General features: G+C 40.2%; 1 non-coding gene across 1 annotated transcript; it reads left to right on the top strand.

Moving 5' to 3' along the window:
- Positions 1-3604: 3604 nt before the first annotated feature.
- On the top strand, positions 3605-3711 carry LOC148568399 (small nucleolar RNA R71). Its single transcript, XR_015882540.1, has one exon. It is a non-coding gene; the product is annotated as a small nucleolar RNA R71 (small nucleolar RNA).
- The last annotated feature ends 1800 nt before the right edge of the window (positions 3712-5511 follow it).

Below are 5511 nucleotides of genomic sequence, written 5' to 3'. Positions count from 1 at the left end.
TGAATGCACTTCCACATTATGAACTATACTCTGGTCTTTTAAAAACATAAACATTCTCTTCTTCATTTGATTTAAAATGGACAAGCTTACAAGTAAATAAGGGAAAGATGCAGTGACATTTAAACTAGAAATCATAGACCTATTCAGAACTTAAAAGACCGAATTTAAAAAGGGTTCAACTACGAGTAACTACAAATCAAAAGTGCATTCGGACTTCCAACTTTCAACAATTCTGAGTATAATGGAATTAAGTAACAATACAACATTTGGGTGATGATTTTTGGTTGCCCTCTCTCTTTGTCATCATCCTAGTTTTTGATGCCTAGCTTCTTTGGGTGGAGGCACCATTTCCTCATAAGGTTCCTGCAAGGTTACTGGAAGTTACTTGTTCCCAAAGCACTTGAGACATAGTTAGCTTGCATGTATGCTGGTGCTTTTTGAACTCAATTTGGTGTGTGAACACCAAACTTAGTTCCTTGCCCAGTCCAAACATTGCACATATGCGGAGAACCCCATATCTTGTTGTCAACAAAGCAATGATAACCTATAGTCTAACTACATCTAAGTGGTTTCTCTTGATTGGATGGAGCTAGCAATGTTCTTCTAGAGTGGAGTGTAATTCTAACCAATGTCCTTTGGTGGAACACCAAACTTAGAATTACACCATCACTCTTGGATTGTTCTGGTGTGGAACACCAAACTTAGCTCCTTACAATACAGGGGAAACGACTTGTGATTTTTTTATTGAAATAAAGATGAAAGTGAAACTACCTGAGGTTGGGTTGCCTCCCAACAGAGCGCTCTTTTATCGTCGCTAGCTCGACGAGTCCTTAATTACTTGAGATGGTACTTTACTCTGGGGTTTTGCATGGCTAGAAGACAAGGATCATCACTTTATGATGGGGATTGCTCGGTCTTCTAGGGATGCCATTTTTTTCAATGTTGCATGGCAACATTTTCCGATGTATTCCCTTTTTAGAACAAGTGTGTAGCCCCTCCTTTTGTGGTGTCCAAACCTTCTTTGTTTGGTTGTCCAATCTATCCCTTTTAATGCTCCTTTTCTTTTCCTATAAAGAAAAACTAAGAAAAGTAAGAAAAGATATTAAAATGACCATATGAACTTTACGGCTAATATGAATAAAAGGGAAGAAAGGATTTAATTATTTATTTATGAATTCCAACTAACTAACTAACTATTGGTGGGTCCTTATATGCATTTTGGTAGCACCATGGGGTGACACCAAACTTAGTTTGAAGCAATATGATGAAAAGTTTTGTTCAAAGCTCCCAAGACTAGCATGCATCTTGGTTTGCTTTGAACACCAAACTTGTTCTTCACTATATACTGCATGATAAAGATTGCACCAAGTGTTTGTCAAGTTTGGGTTGAAATTCATAAACATTGATTTATTCATTATTTTAAAAACATATAAAACATGGGTTGCCTCCCATGAAGCGCTTCTTTAGTGTCACTAGCTTGACGTTTTTCCTTCATTAGGGCTTAAAGTCCTCCCCTCTTGCTGTGGACTTATATCCATTGGTTGGATCAATGATCTCCACATGTTCCAGGGAAAGAACTCTGTTGATAGTGAAGACCTTGGGTAACTGAGATGGTACAGTGGGGAGATTAGGGGGAATATCTAGGAAGTAAGCTGAGACAACTCTATCCCCTGGAGAGAAGTCTTCCGTAGGGATCTTCTTGTTCCTCCATCTCCTTGGTACCTTCTTCTTTGTTTCTTTTGAGGTTGCCTTCCCCTTGGTGACCTCTTTTTTCCAAGGAGTTGTGATGCTGTCTTCACCTGCCTCTAGAGGTTTAGGTTCCTCCAACTTTTCCTTGAGCTGTGGCAATTGCTGTTTTCCTTGTTTATCTATTAAGGGGATTTCAGAATGAACTGGCTGTGCTTCAGTGCTTGTTTCCTCCTTCAGTGTCTCATTATCATTTGTGCTTAGTTCCTTGTCCTCTTGATCTGTTTCTTGTGAGAGTTTAAAAACATTGAAGCTGAGTCGTTCATCATGGATTCTCAATATTAGCTCCCCTTTTTCTACATCAATAAGTGCTTTGGCCGTAGCTAGGAATGATCTTCCCAATATGATTGGATGAGTTTGACTCTCTTCCATGTCCAGGATGACAAAGTCTGTTGGGAGAAAGTATTTCCCAACCTTTAGCAACACATTTTCCACCACTCCTATTGCTTGCTTTTGAGTTTTGTCAGCCAGTCTGATGATTACATCTGTGGGTATTATCTCATTGATCTGCAGCCTCTTCGCCAGGGATAAGGGCAGTAAGTTGATGCTGGCCCCCAAATCACATAGTGCTCTATCGAACATAGTTTCACCTATGGCACAAGGGATGTGAAAACTCCTTGGGTCTCTTCTTTTTGTAGGCAACTCAGGTTGAATAAGGGCACTACATTCCTTGTTCATTACTATAGTCTGGCCTCCTTTGAGTGAGCTTTTCCTGGGAAGAAGTTCCTTCATATACTTGATGAATGCAGGCATTTGTTGAATTGCCTTGATGAATGGTATGTTTATATGCAAAGATGCAAACAAGTCTAGGAACCTTGAGTATATTCTTTTTCCCACAGCACCATTGAGCAGTTGATGGAAGGGTGCATAGAGCTTCAGCAGCTCTTGTTGTGAGATTTCTGGTTCTTGGCGATCTCTATCCTCCTCCTTTGTTGAGTTGTCTTCAGTTTGTTTGCAAAGTTTGCCTTGCTTGTCTTCAGTCTCTTGATCACTCGCAGTGACCATTTTGCAATTTTCCCATCTTACTTTCTTTGCTTCTCCTTTGGGGTTTTTCTCCGTGTCACTTGGGAAGCTATCAGTCGGTTTGGGAATCTTCTCAGTTAAATATCCCACTTGGAATTCCAGCATCCTGATGGTCTCTCCCTGGTTCTTAATATTGGCTCGCACCTCCTCTTTGAACACCTTATTTTCTTGAATCTCTTGGCATATTCCTTCAAGTAAGGCTTCAATCTTAGAGAGCTTGTCATCAATTGATGAGTGATTCGGAGCAGATGTGCTGTTTTGGATTTGATAGGTGTGTGGAGAAGTGTTGTTGTGGGGGTGTTGAGATGTCCTCTGTGTGAATTACTGGTGAGCTGCATTGTTGTTGGAGTTGTAACGTCTCTGGTCTTGGTTTTGATCTTGCTCACTTCCCCACCCAAAGTTTGGGTGGTTTCTCCATCCAGGGTTGTAGGTCTTGGAGTATGGATCATAGTTTTTCCTTGGTGAATTCCCAATGTAGTTGGCTTGCTCCTGATCCCCCTCTGCTTCTTCATTCACTCCTTCTTGGGTTGTTGATGAAGTGGAGATTGCTGCTACTTGATTCATCTCCATCTTCTTGGTGAGGTCAGCCAGCTGCTGGGTAATGAGCTTGTTTTGGGCCAACAGAGCATCTACATTGTTTACCTCCATTACTCCTCTTGTGTTCCCTCTTTCGGAAGCATAGAAGTAGTCGTTCTCTGCTACTGTTTCAATAACATCTATGGCTTCCTCAATAGTCTTCTTCTTGTTCAAAGATCCTCCGGATGAATGGTGTACGGCCTTCTTTGACTCATAAGAGAGTCCTTCATAGAAAATATGCAGCTGCACCCATTCGTTGAACATATCTGGTGGGCACCTCCTCGTTAGGTCTTTTAACCTCTCCCATGCTTCATATAGAGTCTCACCATCTTGTTGCCTGAAAGTTTGGACCTCAGCTCTCAGCCTATTGATTCGTTGAGGAGGGTAAAATCTTGCTAAGAATTTGTTCACCACGTCTTCCCAAGTTGTCAAGCTTTCCCTTGGGAAAGATTTCAGCCACTTGGCTGCTTTGTCCCTAAGTGAGAATGGAAATAGGAGCAGTCTATAGGCGTCAGGGTGAACACCATTAGACTTCACTGTGTCACATATTCTCAGGAAGGTGGTTAAATGTTGATTGGGGTCTTCTTGAACACCTCCTCCAAAGGAACAGTTGTTCTGAACAAGGGTGATGAGATGTGGTTTAAGTTCAAAGTTGTTGGCATGGATTGTTGGCTTTTGGATGCTACTTCCACAATTGCCTGGGTTTGGATTGATGTAAGAGCCCAAAACTCTTCTATCCTCCCCAGCATGATTTGCTCTACCTCCTCCCCCATGGTTGTGATCCTCTTCTTCCTGATGGTTTTCCATGTTGTCTTCCATGTTTGTTTCAAAGAATTCCTCTTCTTCCTCAGCACCAACTACTTTCTTTCCTCTTGCCTCCCTCCTTAATCTAAGGAAGGTCCTCTCAGGTTCCGAATCGAAGGAAGTTGAAGCCCCGCTTCTTCTCCCTGTCATACAACCATCAAGTGCAAGCAAGAAAAGATAGGTGCAGAAAGTATTTGTGTTAGAATTACTGTTAGTTGTGGGTGATGAAATATATCAAACAGTTAGTGGGTTAACAAACAGAATTAAAAATAACAAAGAAAAGCAAAAGAGTAGAGGGGGAAGGGAAGAAGTTTAACTAAAACAAAAAGTAAATCACTCAAACAGAAAATGAAATTCACAAAATAAAAATGCTCAATCTAGTGATCTTCCAATTTAATCATTGTTGATGCACAATCAATCCCCGGCAACGGCGCCATAAACTTGATGCGGGAAAAACTTGTCTCTCAACAAATCTCCCTTCGGCAAGTGTACCGAATTTGTCGTCAAGTAAAAACTCACAATAGAGTGAGGTCGAATCCCACAGGGATTGATTGATCAAGCAACTTTAATTAGAAGAATGTTCTAGTTGAGCAAATCCAGAATTTGGGTTGAGAGTTGCAGAAAATAAAATGGCGGGAATGTAAATAGCAGTAAAGTAAATGCTAGAATTAAAGGACTGGAAGTAAATGACTGAAAATAAATTGCAGAATTTGTAAATGGGAATGGGGGATTTGCTCATAAAAGTAAATGACAGAATTTAAAGAGAATGGGTAAGATCAGAGATGGGGAGTTCATTGGGCTTAGGAGATGTTGCAATTCTCCGGATCAAGTTCATTTTCATCTCTTCCTCAATCAATGCACTCATTGATCTCCTTGGCAATCTTAAGTGATTGAATTACAATTTCTTGCAATTCAATCTCTCAAATCTTGATCAATAGCCAATTCCTTGGTCAATTGCTCATGAGAAGAGATGAAGTATGGTCACTGATTATACCACATGCATTTCCCAAATCAAGTATTGATAGGGTTATAGTCACATACCCATCCAAACCCAATTTGGTCCAGCATGAGAAACCAATTCTAGCTTGATCTCTTCATTCCTCTTTCAAGGTTCAAAAGAGATTCAAGTTTGAATAGCTTCTCTTCCAAGATAACTACTCAATTGGATAAAGATCGAAAGCTTTCAAGTAAAATCAAGAGAAAAGATAGAAGAAGAATAATAAAAATTAGTATTGATCCATCAAATTACAACAGAGCTCCCTAACCCATTAAAAGGGGTTTAGTTGTTCATAGCTCTAGAAAATGAAAATAAAGATGGAGAATACATCCTAGAACTAGAAATTGCAGAGAAAGTAAAATACA

The sequence above is a fragment of the Arachis ipaensis genome, chromosome B4, assembly GCF_059453495.1.
Source record: "Arachis ipaensis isolate K30076 ecotype BB chromosome B4, ASM5945349v1, whole genome shotgun sequence".
Classification (NCBI taxonomy): Eukaryota; Viridiplantae; Streptophyta; class Magnoliopsida; order Fabales; family Fabaceae; genus Arachis; species Arachis ipaensis.
The sequence above is the reverse complement of the archived record's forward strand: the minus strand, read 5'-3'. Positions and strand labels throughout refer to the sequence as shown.